The sequence below is a fragment of the Camelus bactrianus genome, chromosome 29 (assembly GCF_048773025.1).
Source record: "Camelus bactrianus isolate YW-2024 breed Bactrian camel chromosome 29, ASM4877302v1, whole genome shotgun sequence".
Classification (NCBI taxonomy): domain Eukaryota; kingdom Metazoa; phylum Chordata; class Mammalia; order Artiodactyla; family Camelidae; genus Camelus; species Camelus bactrianus.
This window is the reverse complement of record NC_133567.1, coordinates 17,892,343-17,904,525: the sequence shown is the minus strand read 5'-3', so window position 1 is coordinate 17,904,525 and position 12,183 is coordinate 17,892,343. Positions and strand designations below refer to the sequence as shown.

Sequence of the window (12,183 nt, the reverse complement as noted above, 5' to 3'; positions counted from 1 at the left end):
GTTTATTTCTTTGTGTGAGTTTTGGCAGATTGTGTCATTCAAGGAATTGGTCCACTTTACATAAGTCATGAAATTTGTGGGCATGGAGTTGCTCATACTATCCTTTATTATATCATTATTATAATTTTTTTAATGTCTATTGGATCTGTAGTGATGTCACCACTTTCATTTCTGATATTAGTAATGTAAATTCTCCCTCTTTTTTTTCTTCTTAGTTAGCTTGGCTAAAAGCTGATCAATTTTATTTATCTTTTCAAAAAATGCATTTTTTTGTTTAGTAGATTTTCTTTATTGATTTCCTATTTCCAATTTCATTGATTTCTGTTCTAATTTTTTTGTCTTTGCAATTTGTTTTTTAATATCTACAGTTTTTTACAATGTTCTGTACATGAAGAAAAATGTACAGAAACAACCCCATCAACTGTCTGCATCAGTAATCCTCGCTGGTGGGCTCACCATTTACAAGGAAGACATCATTCGACACAACCTGTCACAGATACTGTCCTGCCGGCATGGACCTCAGACGGGAAGGAAGGATTGTGGCCAGGTCTGTTTGTCAAGATCCCCAGTCACTTGGAGGCCTTTACTGACCCACCAGCAACGACCCAGGAAATCAACAAACTGGCTTCAGTGAGAGTGACCAACTGCAGCCACTGCCCAGGGCCACATCCATACCTCAGGAGGGCTTTGACCCTGAAAGATGCAGGTACAGCCAAGGCCAGAGAGAAAGCCCTGTCCGTTGGCTAGTCACTGTGAAAAGTGTGCATAAGGCAACTGAGTCAGGGGTGAAGGGTTCATCTTGCTATTATCAAAAGCGACACTAACAGGACTTTTAGCCTCATCCACCAGCTGACGGGCCTCTGCGTCCAGGTCTCCAGGAGCAGGCTCCCCCTCCTTCACCGGACAAAGGGTTGTAACCCCCTCCCCGCAAGGGCTTTCGGTCCGATTTCCGTTTCTGGACGACGGATGAAGCAGAAGGCCCAGGGCTGTCTTCTTCCTGAGGCTTTCTTGCATTTCCTTTGTAACTTTTTCCCTCTTGCATGCTGTCCCACATTTCAATCTTTTGTCTCCTTTTTTCCTCTTCGAGCTGTCTCAGCTTCTCCTTGTGCTTTTCCACTTGCGCGTTTAACTCCTCCTGCATTTTCAGCCGAGCAGCGGCCAAAGCCTCCTGTCGTTTAACGACGACATCAGGTTCCCCGGCGGCTGCGGCGCGGTCCAGCTGCCTCTGCCTTAGGGCCCTGAGCCGGGCGGAGAGCTTCTGAAACACGACGTAGAGAAGGATGCAGCTGAAGGCGATGTACCAGCCACAGGTGGCCAGCAGGGAGCCCACCGTGACGCGGAGGAAGCGCAGCCCGTCGGTCGCCAGGGCCGGCCGCGCGGACAGCTCGTCCCCGTCCGCCTCCATGGTCACAGCCGCTCGACCCCTGTTCTAATTTTTATTTCTTTTCTTCTGCTTACTTTGTAATTTGCTCTTCTTTTTCTAGTTTCCTATGGTAGAAGTTTAGATTATTAACTTTAGACCTTTCTTATTTCAAATATATGTATTCATTGCTATTAATTTTCCTCTAAGCATTGCTTTTCTATGTCCCACAAATTTGTGTTGTCATTTTTATTTAGTTCAAAATATTTTAAAATTTTTCTTGAGATTTCTCTTTAATCTATGTGGTATTTAGAAGTTTGTCTTTACATCTCCAAATATTGGGGGATTTTCTGGCTAATTGTTTGTTATTTATTTTTGAAAGCACGTATTGTATGATATTTACTTTTTTAATATTGTCAATGTTAAAATATGATTTATCTTATTGCATATTCCATGTTAGCTTAGAAAAAATAGATACTCTGCTATTGTTGGATGAAGTAGATTATAGATATCCATTAGATCAAGTTGATTAATAGTTTTATTTTAATTAGTATTACCATGGTATATCTTTCTTCATCCATTTAATCTATATGTGTTTTAATATTTAAAGTGGATTTCTTGTAAGCAACATACAGTTAGTTCTTAGGTTTTGATCCACTCTGACAATCTTTGTCTTTTAATTGGTGCATTGAAACCATTAAAGTTCAAAATGATTATTGGTATATTTGGATTACTAACTACTGTATTTTTTATTCTTTTCTATTTGTTGCCCCTGTTCTTTGTTTCTTTTTCTCTCCTCCATTTCCCCCTGTTTTTTGTGGTTTTAATTTAGCATTTTATATGATTGCACTTTCTCTCCTTTCTTAGCATGTCAGTTGTACTTCTTAAATTAGCATTTGCAATACATATCCAAGTTCACTTCCATAGCACTATAGCTCTCATGGGTATTGTGAGTACCTTATAAAAACAAAATAACCCTAATTCTTGCCTCCTGTCCCTTGTGTCATTGTTATTATTAATTGCAATTATACATGAGCATACATAAGCATAATATATGTGTATGCGCATATATAAACACATAAATCGGCACAGTCAACAACACTGTTGCTATTATTATTTTGAACTTTTATCAATTATATCAATTAAGAATAAGAAAATAAAACTTTTTAGTTTAACTTCACTTATTTTTTCCCTTATGCTCTTCCTTACTTTGTGTAGATTGTGTTTCTGATACTCTAGCGATATGTAAGTCATCTCCAATTTCAAGAATCTCATGTCTTGTTCATTATTATGTATCCAGAATCTAGAATATTCTATAAATCTGGAAGGCACTTAATGAACATTTATTGATTGAGTGAATAATAAAATAAATTCATATTCTATAGAAAATAGCCTTTGCCTTATCACAAGTGTCACACTCATATTACCATTACAGGACCTAAGAACAGTATGATTCCCTATATGTTCCAAGATACTGATACTTTCAGCATCAAATGACATTTTTGAAATGGAAGAGAAAGACTACTAAATGTTTTCTTACCCTGAAAATTTGTGGGTATTTTCATTCTGTATGTGATTTCTCACAGAAAGATCACAGTGAGACAATCATACACAGAGTTTTAAGACGTTATTAAACTTCCATTATAGTTCCCTTTAAAATGCTAATTGCCAATGTTTACAGTGTTTTAATCTTCCCATTGAATACAGTAAAGGATTAAAATATCTGAGTTTCTCTGAAACTTAAGATTCCTACAAAAATCCAAAGCCCTAAGAAACAGAAGAGAGCTGGGTACAGCATTTTCTGTTCACATCTTAAGGTTCTTACATGCACCCTCATTTCTTTAAGACTCAGTAAATGTCAACTTAATGTTACAAGCATACAGTTTCAGAATAAACTGGAGAAATGATTTGGACTATTAAAGCAAAGTCACAGAATCCTTTTATAAAAGAGCTTTTTTTTCTGCCTCAATTCTGATTATTATTGTAAATCTTTAACTCAGTTGGTGAGAGTCCATGTTGAAAATCCTTGGCATAAAATGTGTAACAGGCTTGTCACCTGGAAAAAGAAAAGTTCCGTTTCTGCCTTCACAGCAAGGGTAGCTGATATGCCTTATTCTTAGTATTTTGAGTTTCTTGGGGGAGGATACCTATATAAATGAGATATTTTAAGGAAGATTTGGAGCATTGAAAAAATGTCTGGAAAGTAATAATAACAATGAGGGCTCTCAAAATTACAAAAAGCACCTTCCTTACCAGGTACCTATTTATATGTATCAAAGATCAATGGGAAAAAAAAAACAGTGGTATTTAATTATGATATTTATTGTAAATAGAGGGCTAAGATGGAAATAGGAATGCTTAATATTGGAGACTATAGCTGAATGCTACTAGCCAAAATATTTGTGCATGCTTAATGGCCCATTTCGTGACGTTTCAATGTCACAGCTTTTCACATTTGCCCAGGTTTTGGCATGCAAGCCTAAGGGAAAGGTTTTGTCTGTGAAAATCTCTCATCTGAACAAAGATGGACTAAAAAAAAAAAATCCATAATAGAAAATTTTGCAACCTGCTGAAATTAATTTGAGTAATTTGGAGAGATATTTATTCATCACAGCAGTTTCAGAGATGTATATTATTATCAATTGGCCTATTCCTATGGTTAACAGGAGTAAAGAGAAAGAGCTTTCTGAGAGTAAAGTGCTTCACCACAGAGACTAGATTAACTCTTTATGAACAATGGGTCTTATGTGCAAGTAACCCCTTCCTCTGTGCTAAGCGGTTTCTTAGACTCGGTGAAGTTAATTTATCACACTGCAGCTATAATAACAAAAATTATATAATTTCCATTTGCTTCATTTGATTTCTAGAGCATATTTTGGTTGTACAATCACAGATTCCAAATTTAAAACATGCAAAAATGCCTGCACACAGAAAAGAAAAAATGGTGCTTCCAGAAGCAAGTGAATGAAATTGTTTGCTGGAATGATAGTTTTTGTCCCATTGCTTATTACCTGATTCTACGACAGATGTCTTTATTGTTATTTTAAAACAATAGTTGAGGTAATATTTCAGTCTGTAGTCAATCTATTTTGAAGTTACTTAAAGAAAAAGTAGTTTTTAATATTTTAAAGACTTTAGTATTCTTTAGAATTGAAATATTAAGACATAGTAACAAGGATGCTCAGTAAAGTGAAGGAGAACTATATGTACATAATTTAATTTGTTTTTCTTAAATTCTTTTTGAGGTTTCTGAATTTTATCTTGTTTTTATTACATTATTTTTTGATATTTTTAAAATTTAGCAGGATTCATTTACCAAAACCCAGACTTTTTTTGGTCATGTTTTGACAATTATAAATCCATGTCTTCTAGGAAGTGTTTCATAAGCTTCAAAAAATGAATAGTTTATGTAAATAACCTATGGTCCTTTCAATTGGTCTCATACTTTTAATTCTGAATGTGCTTATTAATCTCCTGAACATGAATATATATATACACATGTGTATACATACATGTATCGTATACATATATACAAATGAATATATTTGCATATATATGTATCTATATCTCTAAAGACAGAGCTAGATGGATGGATAGTGATAGATAGATACATACATACATACATACATACATACATACGTACACATAGATAGATACAAAGATAGAGAAGACTTATTTACATTGTACTATTACACAGTGTTTATGAAATTGAAAGTTAGAGTGGGTGTTTTCCCGCATTGCTTAGAGTGGTCAATGCCTACATCACAAAACAGATTATAATCTGTATTCTTGAGACAGAGATTTCACGTCACTAAATCATAAACTACTAAGGCAATGTTGTCATTGCAATCAGACACACCTCCTTGTGTTCTATATATCACTGATGCCTCATTTCTCCAGTTTAGTTCACTAGTTGCTAGTGTGAAACACATTTTTTGAAATCTGATGGAAGGAACTGATGCAATAGCAATGAAAAATAGCAAAAGTTACCTCTATTGGGAGTTTTATTTCAAATATAGATATACATACAGTAATAGGCATGTAGATATAGATATCATCAGCTACAGATGTATACATACATATAAAATATTGAGTTCCTACTATGCACTGACCCTCACCTAGACACCATGATAAAACTACATTTTAAAGTATTGAATCAGAAAAGTGGGAAAAGTTATGGAGTGTCCTTATATCATTCATTTGTTCTACTCTTTCTTTGCTGTCACTTCCCAAAATGAGTGAAAGATTCAGTGTGACTTCACCCTAAGATTCCTGTTTCTCCTTCACATTTATCCTTGGTGAGGTTAGGGAAAAAAGGCTGGCGGGGAAGATAATTTTGAGCTTGAGTTTTTAAAGTGTTCGATAGCATTTCTTAAATGCCGGGCTAAAAATGTTCATGAGTAAAAGGTGGGGAAAGTTAACAAGGGATTTCCATAAAATTCAATAACAATGACAAAGAAAAAAGTGATGACAAGATGTAGCTCAGATTAACGGAAACGATGAAAAGTTGCCTACAGATAATATAGTGTTGACCGTGTAATCAAATGCTGGCAAAATAAAGACACTGACATAGTAATCCTACCATTTCCATTTAGGTTTGAATAAAATATTTCTTTGTATGTTTTCTGATGTTAATGTCATATTTCTTTAGCCTAAAGAGCTCCCAGAATTGTAAACTTGTCATCAGCCTGGATTAATTTAAGGGAAATTCTATGTGAGCATGAACATCTAGTAAAGAGTATGTGCTGAGCCTGAAAATAACAGTACAGTGATAAAACGGGTATATAACACTATGCTATTAATGGCGCTCTTGAAATTATTTCCCTAGGGCATTTAACAATCAAATCAAATTTTTAGAGAGATGAGATGATAGCAGTGCTTGAAGCAAATGAAATGAAAATCATTTTCTTAGCATCTCAGAAATTCACCTGCATCTTTATCTGCTCCTTGTTAGTGCCAGTGTAATAATTCATAAATGGTCGTGAACTAATCTCAGACTACAAGAAATAAAAGAGGGATGGGTAAACATTAAATACTAAAACTTGACGTGTTCTAAATGAACAGGACTTCCTTAGACTTGAGAAGACCCTGCCTTGACCTTTGCTTTAGAGAAACCCTCAAGTGTTTTTTTCTAGCATAACATCTTTCTATGAGGACAAAGTCTTAAGATAGCAAATGGGATGTGCCCACCCAGAGGCCCAAACCTGCTTCTCCACAGCCTGGATCCCTGAATTTATCTGCAGTGGATAACTAATTTACCAAGGCCACAAAGGCAAGTAGTGGTCTGGACTCTAAAACTGGGTCTAATTTCATAATTTGTGTTCTTATGTACTTTCTGTGCAGAATTAACAGTTTCTGTAATCCTGTTCTTTAGAAAACATATGCCATAATTTTAAGAACCAAGAAAAGTAAAAATATCATTCTAAATTTCTCAGTTTTTCTGGTATATCCATCATTAAGTTCTATCTTCTAGCTATCTACCCCTACCTTCACTCAGAAGCTCATTATATTCTGTCAAGTTTAACCAGTTATTTTTAGTATTATTCATTTCTGACCAATTTGATTTGATGATTTGAAGACCAGGTATATTTTTCTAAAAGCAGTAATTTAACTTTGTCCTAGCAGGTATCAGACATCACACATTGTGCCTGTAACTCCACATTGTCTAATATGGATTAAATTACACTGGATTTATTTGCTTTGTGTTTGCATACATGTCATCATTTTCTTAGTCTTTTTCTTTTCCACTTTCTGTGTCCCTATATTTCAGATGTATCTCTTTCAAGAAGCATTTAATTTTACTTTTAATCCATTCTGCTGGTGTTTTAAATGGAACAATTAATCCATTTATACTTAATATAAATAATGACATGTATGGGTTTATATGTATATATCATATAATTTGTTTTTCTATTTGTCTTACTTTTTATATTTTTTTCATATATTTGGATTAGTCGATTTTCCACCTCTATTAAGTTATAAATTACCTTTTTTTAACCATTATTTTATATTCCTCTGGAGATCACTAAAATGCAACTTTATCATACTACTGTCTACTGTTAATAAGCAATGCTAGTATTTAGATCCTTTTAATTGCATATTTTTATTTCTGCCTTTTATGTTATTATGCCACTAATTTTAATTCTACATTTGGTACCCCAAAGACATTATTACTATTATTATTAAATAGTGTAGTCAGTATTTATTTAGATCAGTCCATGTATTTACCATCTCCATTGCTCTTCATTCCTTTCAATATTTTCCTGTTTCTAACTAAGACCATTTTCCTTCTGCCTGAGGCACCCCCTTTATCATTCCTTTTAATGTAGTTTACCTTTCAGATTTGCTGTTATGTGTTTCTTTTAAATTTTTTCTCCAATCTTGAGAGAAATTTTTGCTAAGCATGTACTTCTGGGTTGCTTTTTTTTTCAGGACTTAAAAAGCAATATAACACTATGTAGTATTTTTACATTATTGATTTTAAGAAGTGAGATACTTCTCTTATGCTGCTGCTTTAAAAGTAATGCAATTTTTTCCATTTATCTGCTTTTCAAATGTATTCTTTGGTTTTTATTTTTACATTCATACAGATCTTTGATTATGTGACTTATATTTTTCATCATTTTCAAATTCTCAGCCAATATTTATTCAAATATAGTTTTGCCTTGTTTTCTCTCTCCTTCTCTTCTAAGACTACAATTACATATATTATTATATTGTTTCTTATGCTTTATTATGTGTTTTCTTTTCTTTGTACTCTCTGAGCATCATCCTGGATACTTTCCCTCCATCTCTCTTTCAGTTCACTAATTTTACCTTCTGCTATGTCCATCTTCTCCCAAATGCGTCATAATTTAAAAATTGCATTTTTAAATTGGTAGGTGCTCCATTTAATTATTTTTGAAAATTTAAATTTTGGTGACATTTTAATCTATTTTTTTAACACATTAAGCACAACTATTTTAAATTCTATGATTTACTAATAACTCTAAGTCTGTTTCTATTGTCTGGTTTCTTTTGTTACTGTTGTTTGTGTTTGTGCTCATTTCTAGGTTGACCTATTAACTTCTGATTGAATATCATGCTTTCTATATGAGAAATAACATAGATTTTTGGTGATTTTGATCTTCCTCCAGACAGGTTTAGATTTTCCTCTGATAGGCTAACAGTGTTAGAGGAAATTACCTTCATTCATTGGAAATTACCTTCAATCACCTGATTAAAACTTGGATTAGACTTTTTATCAAGTTCTGCTCATCTCTGGTTTACTCTGGCTCTTAGAACATAGCTCTCCAGGGATCCTAAATGAGAGCCGTGGTGTTTATTGAGGACTTTCTCTTTTATATTTTTTGTTTTCTGGAGCATGAGACTGTATAAAGTTCCACTCTCCATTTCAGAAGAGTCTTGGGATTCTTTTTCTGTGCCATTTAATAATTTTTCTAATGCTGAGAAGCAAAATTACTGAATATCAAGTTCGCTTCTTTGAACTTCACTTTTCAATCAACACTTGGTTCCACACATCTTAGTTGCTTCGATAGCCCTGACTCTGTTCTCCAGCATTAAACAATTGCTAAAATTTCTGCTTTGGTTAAAAGCTTCTCAGACTCTTATTTGTAGGTTTCTGTTTCACTTCTTGGAATCTAGCATAAGGCCAATAACTAGCAACTATCCCAAGAGAAAATTGGCTTCTGAACTCTAGTTTGTCCTTTATTCACATTTCCTACTTTCCAACCTCTTGGCCCCTCATGTCCTGATTACCCTGCCATCTCACCAATACCTTGAAACATATATTTTTTTAAAAATATGGTACCCAGATTTTCTAAACATTCTTGACTGGTGCATTGGTCTGTTACAAGATAAATCCTAGCCTAAATTAGAAGTTTCTGGAATAAAAATGGTTTATGAAAGTAACATTAATTTCTATTGTGATGGATGGTAGAAATTTATAGAACTAACAATAAACTGAAATAAAAAAAACTTTTTAAGTTAATGAGTCATTTGTCTAGTTTTGTAATGATTATTTCTTCCTCAACCCCCACTTTAGAACCCCCATTCTATCATCAAACATACAACTATTTTTCTGCTTTCTCTAACCATATTCCATCCCCAGTCAACAGAACTAATGCTTAAATATTTTATTATTAATATAAAAAAATCTTAAAGAATTAAACTTTTGTGACTAAAGGGTGTTAATCTAAGGTTAATTAACTTATGCTGAAAATAAAATCACTGTACATTTCTCACTTATACTTCTTCTGATGTCTTCTTTATTAGCTATTATTATAAATAAGATATTTTAAACCAAGTCCTTTCATTACTTCACAAGACTCTCTATACACTGTCATTGGCATTATGCACAGAAAACATACATGCTTTTTAACTTCTGGTTTTATTCAGGTTTTATTTGACAAGTGGAACACAAAGATACCCTAGAAGAGACGTAATCCCATGCACAACTAATTGTAAGACAGAGATGATACTGAAATCGGGTTATCAAGATCATTCTGTTGACTTCAGAATTTTTATATTTTAATAACACTTTAAAACATTATCTAGTCTACCAATATGTTTTCACAAGAAAGTATTTAAATCAGTATTAGTAATTTTTATTAATATTCAAAGCTCAAAATAATAAAGAGATCATTCAAGTCCCCAGTCTTGAAGTTCTTATAATCAATGATTACCTACATAAGCTTACTTTTCACAGGTTATAGTCATAATAAACTATCTTATGAAATAATCATTTAATACAATAATTTTTTTCCTAATACTATGGTCTGTTTATATCAAACACCATTTATTGACTATTAACATTCTATAAAAATTCTTTATTCTAATTATTTTTGTATATACATGAAGAAAATTCATGTAAAATCAAGAGATATATCATATAAGGAACAAGTAACTCATTTCTATGGCAAGAGTACCCACAGAATTGGTCTGGGTAAGTTTATGTTTATGTCATTTGCTTTATAGATATAATTATTTCTTCTTAAATGTAGAACTAGTTCTCTTTCATAATAATAAATGCCTCAAAGAATTACGGTTTCTAAATACCCATAAACAAAAAATAAAACAAAAACAGCTCAATTCTTTGATGATGATGCGTGATGACATGTTATTGTGACAAAAAACAACATATGGGGCTTAATATTTCCCCCAAAGTCTACACTCAGAAAACACTATGTGATGTAATGAAGGATAAACTTAACCTTTATGTGCCACTAGATGTTGGTAAATTGTAAGTCCAAGTTTTGGATAGTTTTTAAAGGTGAGCAAAAAATAATTCTCTTTTCAGCTGGAGCATCCTTTTATATCCACCATGTTGTTTTTGTGCACTTGTTGATTGCCATTTAGAAGCAAGTGAGAAATAATATAGAAATAGATTGAGCATATTGTGAAGACATGTTATTTCCCACTGAACACATGTTTAACTTGTGTGAATTCCAATGTCTTTATTCAGAAGTCGGATTAACTGTGTAAAGCCATGTCTCAAATACCGCCCTAACTGTCTGCATTTTATTAATATGTGATTAAGTAAATGTTGACTGAGCTAGGGCTCAGACTGAGAGATTCTTAGTGAAATAATAAGGACACCAAATGTGGTTTATGTCACAGAACTAAACTAAACACTTTTAGTTTTCCAGAGGTTAACATGAGGGATTGTGGAGAAAGTCACATAGCAGTATAAGGTCTACTTCCTGGTTTTATTATAGAATGAAATTGCCTAAGATAGATTCAGTATTCAAAGAATTTCCTGCGACATGAACATGACTGGAAAAATAATTTTCAACATTAAATTTGGTGAACTGCTGAACTTTGTTAATATTTTTTGCAGTGTTCAATTTAATTTTAATAAATTGCATAGCTCTGGCAGCAGAGTGAAGTCTAAAGATTGAAAGCCTCAATAGGTCAAAGGAAAAGTTGGCTTGCCAATGCAAGCCTGTTAAAGCACTAACTAGAAAATTAGGCAGGAAAAACAGTTTAAAAAAATATTGTGAGTATCTTTGATCATCAGCTGGTTGAAAAGAAGTAATATGACAAACAGGAAATTACAAAGAATAACTATTTTGACTGTAGTGGAAAGAGAGACTTAGGTAGCCACATTTCAAACCAAATGCAGAATATTTTCCTGGAATTTAAAGAAAAAGTATCCAGATGTCTAAACATTCTACTCAATGCAGCTTTTATTTGGAATTTGGCAAGCCTTCAGAAAACTAGTAGTCAGGTTTAGTTGGAATACTTTATCCAGCCTATTTACATAATTTCATACATATTTTATGCTTCTGCCTTACTTTCTTTTTTTAGTAGTGGCCATGTTTAATTTTTGGCTTCCTGCAAATATTATATTTGTTTGCGTGAATTATTTTATTGTTTCCTGTCAAAATGCTTTGTGGATAAATGCAAATTTGTGAACAACTATGGCAAAGAGTGGTGAAGACAAACTTACATAATGATATTGTTAAATCCTCTATTAAGTGTCTCTACATAATTGTACCATAAGACTCTCAAATAGGAAAAATTCCACTCAAGGAAGGAAATGGAAATACTCTTATTTGCAGATTTTACACAAATGCATTTATTTTTAGGGTTTAAAAATATTGTATAAACAAAAGATGCTTTATGGATCTATTATAGCATATAGGAAGTTTTGGCTTAGAATAATTACATGACAAAACATCTCTTACTAAATGTTTATTATGAAAATATAAAAATACAAAAAACTAGCAGGTGCAACAAAAAATAGCAAATAAGTCATTTATTTGTATTATCTGATTAAAATTTAATAACTGGCTGTCTTTTGTGTTAGCTACCACAATGAT

At 33.0% G+C, this 12,183-nt stretch overlaps 1 pseudogene; it reads right to left on the bottom strand.

The window, feature by feature from the left end:
- Positions 1-530: 530 nt before the first annotated feature.
- LOC105066263 (selenoprotein S pseudogene) lies at positions 531-1,409 on the bottom strand (annotated as a pseudogene).
- Positions 1,410-12,183: the final 10,774 nt, after the last annotated feature.